We start from the raw sequence: 12886 nt of genomic DNA, 5'->3' as shown, positions 1-12886 counted from the left end.
TGACCGTTTGGGGTACAGGATGGCCGGACGTCCGGAGAACGTCGGACGTTCGGAGGCCCAAATGGGTCCGGACGTCCGACAACCATCGGACGACCGGCCGCTGTGAAAAGTGTGACCCACAATCCAGTGTACAGGATACGGACATCCAAGCAAGGCCGGACATCCGTAAGAATGCTTCTGTTGTGAAAGTGTCGGACGTCCAGAGGGTTCCGGACATCCGTAGAAATGTTTCTGTTTTGGAAGTGTCGGACGTCCGGAGGGTTCCGGACATCCGTGTAAATGCTTCTGTTGTGGAAGTGTCAGACGTCCGGAAGTGTCCGGACGTCCGGGCAATCAGGAAGGACCGGACGTCCGTAGAACACCGGACGTCCGAAGGCAAGGTATAGAGATAGTAACTTTTGAGCAAGTTTTTCACTAGATCCATCGATCCCCTCTTAATAGTGCGGGATCCCTATACTCAAGAACAAACCATAAATGAAGTCAACATCTTGTATCTCCATTCTTGAGTTATATGCTTTTGTCCCTAGTCATGATCCATGCGCACGGTCTTTGGAACATAATCCTGAGATATACTTGATAAACATGATTAGTCCCGAGCATATGTGTTGTCATCAACATCAAAATATGATTAAGGGCATGATTGCACTTTCAATCTCCCCCTTTTTGGTAGTTGATGACAACTCATATGCATACTCATAATAGTAATCGGAAGTATTTGTTGTGGAGCTCAATAACCATAATAAGAATGAGTAGCGAGCGAGCTCCCCCTCAAAGTGATACCACAAATACTACTAAAACAATAATGATGAGGGCTCCCCCTCAAACTGATGCCTCTAGTATAACATACGATAATCAAGAGTTACACTTCATATAGATTCACCAAATCTCAGATTCAACAAACTCATAACATAGTTCAACAAACTCATAACATAGTTCAACAAACTACTCATAACATAGGTTCGATTACATAATGAGCTAGAGTAACATGCATATGGAGCCTACTCCCCCTTTGGAATCAAGTATCCAAAGAAAAGAACTAGGGGGGAATGACATAACATCATTAGAGATCATCCTCATCATCATCATCATGAACGCCACTGCCACCAGCCTCATCGAAGAAATCATCCCACTCAGGACCGGAGGGAAAACCAAAATCAGAAGGGGGGTCTGCAGGAAGACGCTCATCGTCACTCACATCATATACGCCTGAGTCTCTCAGACGAGCCTTCAGAGCATTCTTGGAAGTGACCATGCGAGTGACCACATCATGGTGTTGGGAGCAATGGTAGGTGAACATCTTCATCATGGCTGAAGGAGCCTTCCCAAGAAAACGATCAATGCGCCTAAAGAGGGCAACACTAGAAGGAGTATGAGTAGCGTGAGAAGGAAAACTAGCGGCGGTGCGACTAGCAGCAGCGGGAGGAGGAGGAACATGGTCAGCCGCCATGTGAGCTGGAATGACCCATCTCTCATGTATATGAGTGCGTGCAATGGGAAAGGGAGCTACACTCTCGATAAAAGCCTGAATAAAAGGTGCATGAGGAAAAGCCCGCTTGTGCTGGAAGCTAGCAAGGCGGATCTCATGCCATAGAAAGTGTGGAACATTGATCTTCCCTTTAGGAGATGTGAAGAGTTGATGCATGAGATCAATGCAGTAGCTGCTGCAGGAGCCCTTGTCACCCATCTTGGGATAAATGGTGCAGATGACACACTGATAAATGATGTTGAATGGAAAACGCCAAATGGAGACTTGATTTAGACCCTTTTGTTTTTCAGTGTTAGACAAAGATGGTATGGATCTAAGGAGATCCGCACAGACCGCAATGCCTTTGGGCTTATGGTTGGGGTCATCCTTGTGGATTTTGAACCCAGTGTCGGGAAATCTAAGTGCAGTGACAAACTAAGCATAAGATGCTGTGAGTGAAGTGTCGGAGGTCATCCATGTGACAGTGTTATCAGGAGCAAAGTAACATGTGGCATAAAACTGATGGATGGCAGCGTGGTTAAAATCGTGTTGAAAAGCGAATGGAGCAGCTAGATTTGACGACTCAATGAGCTCAATGGCTCCCGGATATTTCTCCGGATGAGTGCGAATGTGCTCAAGATCAATGCAAACATGAAGTGACAAGCCTTTAGGGATGACAATCATGGTGAAGATGTCAGCTTGGACATTTGTGCGAAAGCGACTATCTTGAGAATCCCTAACAACAGTAAATTGATCTACATCACGATGCAATTTAAGATATGAAGCTTTGGGGACCTTGTTGAAACGCTTAACATGACGGCCTAGTGACAGTGGAGGCTCAATTGAGATGTGGCGGGCATCACCGTGGGGTTGCACCGGAGGAGGAGGAGGTTGAAAGGTTGGACGAAGAGTGCCTGGCTTGGGGGCAGCGACGCGAACGCCAACCATCGGGGACGGATCCACCTCTTCAAGCTCATCCTCAAAATCCGACCCCTCCGAAGAGGAATCACTGGACGAGCTGGGAGGACGAGCAGCACGTTTCTGAGGGCGATCTTCCTCCTGGGAGTCGTCGGAGCCACCACGACGAGACGGACGAGCCGGCCCTCCGGCGACCTGCTTGCGAGCGGAGTGCTTGGACCGAGGCATCCTGACCTAGGGGAGAAGGAAGCACATGTCAACACTCCTCCATAGATCAGGGTGAACATGAGGGGGGGGGAGGTTGTGCCCTACCTATGGGCTAGACGGGGAGAGAAGCTCTGGGATGAACGGGTTGGATGGTCCGAACGGCGAGCCGCAGATCCGCGGCGGAGAGAAACCCCGGCGAGGGGCACGGCTGCGGGCGGCTGCGGCGAGTGGTCACTCGGCAGGAACGGCGGCAGCGGTGGGGAAAGTAGTGGATAGGATGTGGTTAGTTTAGAAACCCTATGGCGCAGTTTATATAGTGGCCAGTAAAAACGGCCGGACGTCCGGAGCCTACGGACGACCGGAGTCGAATATGGGTCCGGACGTCCGGGAGAGTACGGACGACCGGAGTCGGGACCAACAGAAGGTAGAGGATGACAGAGATGATTCTACGGACGACCGACGGCTTCGGACGACCAGACAGATTGTAACAGAAAGTTTTTGACGGACGTCCGGAGTCTTACGGACGTCTGGATTTTCGGTGCCACGGCCAACTTAAGGGAACCAGAGTGGATTTTACGGACGTCCGGAGAGGCCGGACGACCGGTCGAAGGTAATCAGAGAAGAATATATGGACGTCCGGATGCTTACAGATGTCCGGGAGTGAAATACCACACGGACGTCCGGAAGCTATGGACGTCCGACGCCAGAAGTTTTCACAGGAGGCAAGAATGCAAGTGCTGATCATGATGAGGAGAAAGGCAATTTTTTTTCTCACAGTAAAACTTATTTATGTAGTAACTCATACCCTACCTTACTCAATGATAGCCATATACTACAAGTGGTGGCTAATGCCACAATGTCTGAGTAGACATGACATGACACGGAAAGACTTGAACTTTGAGTGCATAGTCACTACTCCATCATGTTAAAGCACCATAGGTCTAGACCCATGGATACTTTGAGAGTGTTGGTTCTTTTTATGCATTGAGTAGGGCGAGAACATTCATGAATTGAATGTCTCCCCCTAAGTATATGCCTACATCATGAGAAGACATTAGATTCATGCATGAATGGGTACTAGATTTCACATAATGTTGTCAAGCTCCAAGATACCAAGTTCACGCCTAAGTCAAAAGAACCTTGCTTCATCTAAAGGTTTGGTGAAGATATCTGCTTGTTGAAAATCTGGACCAATGTGATCAATGTGAATATCACCCTTTTCAACATGATCTCTCAATAAATGATACCTAATATCAATGTGTTTGGTGCGGAGATGATCTTTGGGGTTCTCAGCAATATTGATGGCACTTTCATTATCACATAGAAGAGGCACATTTCTATAGGTGATACCGTAATCCTTCAAAGTTTGCCTCATCCATAACAACTGAGTTGCACAACTAGCGGCAGCAATGTATTCAGCTTCTGCGGTAGAGAGAGCAATACAATTTTGTTTCTTCGAGGACCAACTCACCAAGGATCGTCCAAGAAACTGACATGCACCGGATGTGGACTTACGATCCACTTTGTCTCCAGCCCAATCCACATCCGTGTACCCAATGAGATCAAACTTAGCATACTTGGGGTACCAGAGGCCCAACTTTGGGGTGTGAACAAGGTATCTAAGAATATGCTTAACCGCCTTATGATGACTTTCCATAGGGAAAGCTTGAAATCTAGCACACATGCATACACTGAACATGATGTCTGGTCTAGATGCACAAAGATAAAGCAATGAACCAATTATAGAGCAGTAAGTAGATGGGTCGAAAGGAGTACCATTTGTGTCTTCAGTGAGAGTAATTTTGGTTGGCATTGGTGTCTTGCATGGACTAGCGTCAGACATACCAAACTTTTCTAGAATATCCTTGAGGTACTTTGCTTGAGATAAGAAAATTCCTTCTTGAAATTGTTGAATTTGAAATCCAAGAAAGAACTTCAAATCCGTATTGAGTGACATTTCAAAATTCTTGGTCATTGAATCCGCAAACTTCTTGCACAAATGAATGTTAGGAGAACAAAAAATGATGTCATCTACATAGATTTGGCATAGAATCAAATCACCCTTGTCCCTCTTAGTAAAAAGAGTGGGATCGATCACCCCTCTCACAAAACCATCATCGAGTAAAAACTTCTTCAAATGATCATACCAAGCACGAGGTGCTTGTTTGAGGCCATACAAAGCCTTATGAAGTTTATACACATAGTCTTTGTGAAAGGGATCAACGAACCCGGGTGGTTGTGACACATATACTTCTTCTTGTAGAGGACCGTTAAGGAAAGCACTCTTCACATCCATTTGATGTAATGTAAAACCATTGAAAGCGGCATAAGCAAGTAAAATGCGAATGGATTCAAGACGGGCAACGGGGGCAAAGGTCTCACCAAAGTCCAAACCTTCAACTTGTGAGTACCCTTGTGCCACTAACCTTGCCTTGTTGCGGATGATTACACCATTTTCATCTTGCTTGTTCTTGAAAATCCATTTTGTTCCAATGACGTTGTGCTCGGTGGATGGCCTCTTGACTAGTGACCACACTTGGTTGCGTTCAAAACTGTTCAACTCTTCTTGCATAGCAACAAGCCAATCGTTGTCCATCAATGCCTCTTGTACCTTGAGTGGCTCAATACTAGACACAAACGAGAAGTGAGCACAAAAGTTTGTCAAATGTTTACGAGTGACTCTACCTTCCGAGATGCCGGTGAGGATTTTGTCAACATCAACACGACCGGCCACTCGAGGCATGATGGAGGTGAGGGTTTCACGAGGTTCAACTTCATGTCCATCATCCACATCTTCAACATATGGATCATTCACGTGTGGAGGAAGATCTTCTTGTTCATGTTGCATTTGTTGAGGTTCGTCATCCATGATTGGACTTTCTTGTTCTTGCTCTTGATGATGATCTTGTTCTTGATGATTATCATTAAGAGAGACTTGATCAACCTCATCAACTTGGGCTAAGGGTATAGGTTGAACACCAGGAACTTGTGTTGGTATGGATGTTGAAGTAGTTTGATGATGTGTGAGACCTTCATCTTCTTCTTCATCATCATGAGGTTCTTGTTCCATAGGAAGAAGTGCACCAACACCCATGTTCAAAATGTCTTGAGAAGAATCTTCTTCACCTACATCACTTAGATCAACTTGCTCCCCATGGGAGCCATTAAATTCATCAAACACCACGTCACAAGTTTCTACAACACATCCATTGGATTTCTTGTAGAGTCTATAGGCGTGAGAGTTTGATCCATAACCAACAAATATACCCTCAATTGTTTTGGATTGAAATTTTCCTAACCGTTCTCTTTTGTTGAGAATGAAACATTTGCACCCAAATACACGAAAGTACTTGACATTTGGCTTGTTTCCAGTTAGAAGCTCATATGGAGTCTTTTCCAATATAGTGCGGAGGAAGAGTCAGTTTGATGCATGGCATGCGGTATTGACAGCTTCAGCCCAAAAACTATGTGGTGACTTGTATTCATCCAACATGGACCTTGCCAACTCTACAAGTGTACGGTTCTTCCGTTCGGCTACACCATTTTGCTGAGGAGTGTATGGAGCTAAATATTGATGCTCAATCCCTTCATCACTAAGAAATTCTTCCAAAGTATAGTTCTTGAACTCAGAGCCATTGTCACTCCTTATTGCTCGGATTTCTTTGTCAAACTTGCGTTGGGCTTGCTTGGCAAAATCAATGAAGGTGATCTTCGTTTCGTCCTTGGACTTGAGGAAGAACACCCATGTATATCTTGAGTAATCATCAACAATGACAAGCCCATACTTTTTCCCACCAAGACTATCCCATGAAGGAGGCCTAAAAAGATCCACATGAAGGAGCTCCAGGGGCCTTGAAGTAGATACTATGTTCTTGGGTGGGTGCTTTGATTGATGTTGCTTCCCGGCTATGCATGCACTACACACACGATCTTTCTCAAAAGAGACATTGGTTAGTCCAAGGATGTGATTCCCCTTTAAGAGATCTTGAAGATTTCTCATGCCGACATGGGCTAGCCGGCGATGCCATAGCCACCCCTTGTCAGCCTTGGCCATTAGACAAGTTGCATGGAATGTGCTCTCTTTCGAGAAATCAACCGTGTAAAGGTTGCCATCCAACTCTCCAACAAAGGCCACTTCGAGAGTATCTCTCTTAAAGACTTTCACATCCGTTAGTCCAAAGAGTGTATCATACCCAACAGAAGCCAATTGGCGAACAGAAAGCAAGTGGTATTTAAGGGATTGGACAAGCATAACATTTGCAAGAGACATGTCGTTGGTGATAGCCACCTTGCCCAAACCGAGTACCTGTCCTTTTGAACCTTCACCAAACATAATGCTCATGAATGGTTGAATAGCTTCCATGAAATCATAGATCAATTTTCTATCTCCGGTCATATGATTTGTACATCCACTATCAATCACCCATTTCACTCCACCGGAGAAGCTTACCTACACACAATTAGAACTTGGTTAGAGGCACCCATTTTTCAATGGGACCTCTCAAGTTAGTTACAAGGGTCTTAGAGACCCAAATAGCATAGAACCGGAATGCATTTCGAGGACCAATTTTTTTTGCAAAGACTTCTCCATCCTTAGTCTTACAAAGTACATAGGAAGGAGGCATGAACTCTTTAGGCTTGTTGAGAGTGGGAATGCCCCTTGTGGCCTTCCCACTCACAACCTTACCTTTCTCCTTGTGCCCTTCTCTTACAAAGTTTTCGTTTAGAGGAGTTGTGCAATTTTGGGAGGACGTCTTCTTCTTGCTTGTGCTAGGGTCAAACCCAAGTCCCTCTTTGGCAAACACTTCATTGTGTTGGCTCAAAATCTCATCAAGATTCTTTTGCCCTTGAGTACATGTCTGAGACCTTTCTCAATTTGAGCCTTGAGAAAACGATTTTCCTCAAGAATAGATGCTAGATCACTACTAGAGTTAGTAGCACAAGCATCAACATTTATAATAGGGGAAGAGTAAGCCTTGGCTAAAGTTTCAAGATAAGTAAGTTTGAGCGTCTCAAAACTCTTTCTAAGAACGGTGAGCTCTCCTTCCTTAGTCTTGAGAGACACTGATAGAAGCTCACAATCCTTAGATAGAGAAGCATGAGACTTCACAAGCTTGCTTTTATCATTCATTAACTCTTCGCAAGAGCCAATAGCCTTTTTCATGGAGGCAAGATCATTAGTGTGAAAATCAATATTTGCACCAATTTTTAAGCATAGTTCATCATTTCGTGCTTCCTCATATTGGACTTTCCGCTCAAGGATTTCACACTTTTCCTTTTCCTCGGTGACGAGGGTTTCGAGTTCCTTAATGGTGATGGTGTGCTTACTCACCATCTCCATAAGCATACGAAACATAGTGAGTTTCTTTCCTTTGAGGGAGCACATGAACTTATTAAGTTTAGCAATCATAGGATCATCTAGATCATCATCCTCATAGCTATCCTCCGCATCAAGGTACTCATCACTAGGAGTAGAAGGTGTGAAAAGGGGAGGATTTGATCGTGGAGTTACCTTGACCTTGTTAGAAGAGCTTTGGTCCTCTCCTTCTTCAACCATGGCCTTTGCCATTAGGCACTTGTGAGCGTTGCCCTTGTAATCTTTCATGTAGTTGTAGGTGACCACGTCACCACTCTTGTTTACTAACCTCAACGTGTTTTGAGAGTCTTGAGCAACTCCGGCAACACCACTAACATCATCCGGATCAGATTCTTCTTGAGCAACCATTGCCATTCCATCTCTCTTCTTGAGCTTGGAGTTCAAAGGATTTGGCAACTTCTTCTTGGGAAAGGTCTTGGGAAACCTTGGTTTATCTTCTCTCTTCTCATAAGGGCACTCGTTGGAGAAGTGACTGGTTTCTTCACAGTTGTAGCATTTTCTTACTTTCTTCTTTTGAAATCTTCCCTTGAATTTTCCGGCGCTAAACTTCTTGACAAAAGAGCCATGTCTTCATACGAAGGGCCCTCGTCGGAGTCAATCTCATTGCCATATTCATCACCATCATCATCTTCTTCTTCTTCACTTTGCTCATCTTCACATACTTGCTTGGCCTTCAATGCAAGATTGATTTTGATGATGGGGAACCATGCATGGCAAGATGTTTTGTGGCATTGGCCTTTGACTCTTCAAATAGTTGGAAGGTGGATATGATGTCATCTGTAGTCATTTCCTTGAAGGTATGGTGTTGTCTTATGTCCCACACCATTTGATGATGATATGGAGCAAGAGCATGAAGCAACTTATCCACAAGAAACCTCTTAGTCATATTGAATCCATCTTGTGTCTTGTCACACTCACATGACTCAATATCCGCAGTGAGAGTCATGAGATGCTCAAGGAGTTGATTGGGGGTTTCACCTTTTTCCATACAAAATTTTTGTAATTGCCCCTTGGCAATTTCATATTGAGCACTCCGGAGGGTAGAAGTGCCAGTCCTGGATCGTATAATACTTTCCCATAGTTCCTTGGCACTTTTGATGTGTATGAACGGTCTCCTTTGCTTTTCATCCATACCTCTCCTTATACACATGATTGTCGTGTCATTGAGGTTCTTTTCATATATTTATCTTGGTGTGGAGTTCTTTGGATCAAGAACATGATAGCCATACTCTATAATCTCCAGCATCTCATCGTTTCCATGTCGAAGATGATCCTGCATAGCAACTTTCCACAAGGCAAAATCGGTAGTAGAAGTAAGTAAAGGAGGTTTTCCTTGAGGATTATATCTTGGTTTCTCAACCTGAGGTCTTGCATAAAGCCAAGGAACACTGGCGTGTTCATTGCTAGGAGGTTGTTGACCAAGTGATGATGTAGGCACGGTTGGCCTCGGACCCACACCACTTGAGTGTGGTGCAACCACCGCGGACAACGTGGCTAATCTCAGTTGGACCAAGGCCTCAAGAGAAGCATCATGCTCCTCTTTTTTGCTTAGCAAGGGCCCGTTCTAGATCCTGAGACGTAAAGGACTTGACTTTAGAAGAAGCCTCGCCTTTATCCTTAGGATCTACAACCAGGGGAGTCCCATCTGGGTTCATCTCGCTCTAGGGCGGTTAAGCCACAAGAATAGAGCATGAGGCTCTGATACCAATTGGAAGGATCGAGATGGACCTAGAGGGGGGGGGGTGAATAGGTACAATTACAAATTTTAATTATTACTTGGGCAATTTTTAGGCAATAATGCGGAATATGAAGATGAGCCTAACAATTGCACGTGAGCACAAAGTACTAAGAAAATATCACAAACACGTAAGTAGGAAAGCACAATATAATGTACGTAAGTGTAAAGAGACAAGTAACCACAAGTAGAGAGTTAAGGTTAGGAATAACCGCAACTCCGGGAGACGAGGATGTAAGCCGATGTTCACTTCCTTGGAGGGAAGCTAGTCACCGTTAGAGAGGTGGATGTTACCACGAAGGCACACCAACGCCACGAAGGCTCACCCTATTCTCCCTTTGAGACAACACCACAGAGGCGTTTCTCAACCACTAGTGGTAGACCTTGGGGTGGTCTCCAAACCCTCACAAACTTTTCCGAGGGTAATCACAAAGTTCGATTCCTCTCCGAATGACTCCTACCGCTAGGAGTCTCCAACCTCCAAGAGTAACAAGAACGATGGGGAAATGCTCAAAACTTGCTCAAGTCACGAATTCCTTTGGTGAAAAGAACGGGAAGAAGTGGATCTATCACTTGATTGGAGAACTTCTCTCAAATGCTCCTAGAACACTTGGGAATCTAGGATTAGTGTGGATGAATGAGAGAGAGAGTGAGGAGTGTTCTTGTGAGGCTCAAAGTGAATGGTCAACCCTATCCCGTGGAAGGGAAGGGTATATATATAGGTGGTGGGAAAAAGTGACCGTTTGGGGTACAAGATGGTCGGACGTCCGGATGCCCAAATGGGTCCGGACGTCCGACAGCCATCGGACGACCGGCCGCTGTGAAAAGTGTGACCCACAATCCAGTGTACAGGATACGGACGTTTGAGCAGGGCCGGACATCCGTAAGAATGCTTCTGTTGTGAAAGTGTCGGACGTCCGGATGGTTCCGGACATCCGTAGAAATGTTTCTGTTGTGGAAGTGTCGGACGTCCGGAGGGTTCCGGACATCCGTGTAAATGCTTCTGTTGTGGAAGTGTCGGACGTCCGGAAGTGTCCGGACGTCCGGGCAATCAGGAAGGACCGGACGTCCGTAGAACACCGGACGTCCGAAGGCAAGGTATAGAGATAGTAACTTTTGAGCAAGTTTTTCACTAGATCCATCGATCCCCTCTTAATAGTGCGGGATCCCTATACTCAAGAACAAACCCTAAATGAATTCAACATATTGTATCTCCATTCTTGAGTTATATGCTTTTGTCCCTAGTCATGATCCATGCACACGGTCTTTGGAACATAATCCTGAGATATACTTGATAAAGATGATTAGTCCCGAGCATATGTGTTGTCATCAACATCAAAATATGATTAAGGGCATGATTACACTTTCAACTGTGATGGTTCCCTTATGACCCGGCATCTTGAGCTGCAGATAGACATAACACGGCCGCTCCATGAACTTTGCATAAGCCGGTCGTCCAAACAGAGTGTGATACGTGCTTTGGATTTTGACCACCTCAAAAGTTAACTTCTCAGCCCTGGAATCATGTTCATCTACAAAGGCTACTTCCAGCTCAATCTTACCCACTGGGTACACTGACTTACCAGGCACCACTCCATGGAAAATAGTGTTGGACGTCTTAAGATTTTTATCAGTTAACCCCATGCGACAGAAAGTCTCATAATAAAGGATGTTGATGCTGCTGCCTCCAACCATGAGCACTTTAGTGAATTTATATGCACCAACCTGAGGTGCCACCACCAAGGCCAAGTGACCCGGATTGTCAACCCGGGGAGGGTGATCCTTCGTACTCCACAGAATAGGCTGCTCAGAACATCTCAAGTAACGAGGAACTACTGGCTCAACAGCCTTCACAGCCCTCTTATGAAGTTTCTGGTCCCGTTTGCACAAGCTGGTGGTGAACACATGATATTGTCCACTATTCAGCTGCTTTGGATTACTCTAATATCCAGACTGCTGCTGCTGACCTCCCTGGCCAGGTTGCTGATTATAACCGCCCTAATTACCTTGAGGGCCTTGAAAGTTGGAATTAGAACCGCCACCCGGGCCATGAAAACTGTCGTCGCCTGAGCCGCCCCCCGGTCCATGATTGCCATCAAACATGTTAGAATTCTTGAAAGCCTTCATGATCGTACAATCCTTCCACAGGTGAGTGGCCGGTTTCTGCTGAGTACCATGCCTTGGATAGGGCTCAGTTAGCAATTGCTCAAGAGTGGGACCTGACCCACCAGACCGAGGAGGTGGCGTCCCCTTACGTCGTTGATTGTTGCCCTGTGCATTGGTGTTAGCCACAAACTCCGAGCTACCATCAACCTTACGTTTTTATTGCCTCCTTGGGTTATGCTGAGGACCCTTGGCGCTGCCGCTCTTTTTTCTCTTCCCTGCCTTCTCTTCATCAGACTCAGGATCCTTGGTACTATCAGAGTCGACATATTTGACTAGAGCCGCCATCAGCTGGCCCATGTCATTACAATCGCGCTTGAGCCACCCCAGCTTATGTTTCAAAGGCTCAAAATGGCAATTTTTCTCCAACATTAAGACTGCAGACCCGGCATCCATCTTATCAGATGAATGTATTATGGCCTTGACCCGGCACACCCAATGGGTCGTGGATTCACCCTCTCTTGCTTGCAATTAGTTAAGTCCACTATTGACATGGGTTGCTTGCATGTATCCTTAAAGTTCTGAATAAACCGGGCCTTTAACTCTACCCATGATCCAATGGAATTAGGTGGTAGCCCCTTCAACCAAGTGCGGGCCGTTCCATCCAGCATCATGGTGAAGTACTTGGCCATTGTAGCATCACTGACTTCCAACAGTTCCATGGCCATCTCATAACTTTTGATCCATGCCCCAGGTTGTAAGTCGGTCGTGTAATTAGGCACCTTTCGAGGTCCCCTGAAATCCTTGGGAAAACGCTCATTACGTAGAGCCGGTACCACACAAGGTACGCCCCCAGTCCTAGTGGCCACGCCTGCCTCAATTGAAGTCGTTGGATAAACCGGAAAAGACTGGTAAGCCGCCCGCTGAGCCGCCTGCTAAGCCTGCTCAGCCTCTTGATGTATCCTGTCCTAATCAGCCAAGTTAGGAACTCCATCACGCACCGGGTCATACCCGCACGGCTAGTCACAGCGTCAGGCTTTGCTTAAAACAGTTGCTGAATCCATGTGCCTGCTATAGCTCG

Source organism: Triticum aestivum, chromosome 4B, assembly GCF_018294505.1.
Source record: "Triticum aestivum cultivar Chinese Spring chromosome 4B, IWGSC CS RefSeq v2.1, whole genome shotgun sequence".
Classification (NCBI taxonomy): domain Eukaryota; kingdom Viridiplantae; phylum Streptophyta; class Magnoliopsida; order Poales; family Poaceae; genus Triticum; species Triticum aestivum.
The sequence above is the reverse complement of the archived record's forward strand: the minus strand, read 5'-3'. Positions refer to the sequence as shown.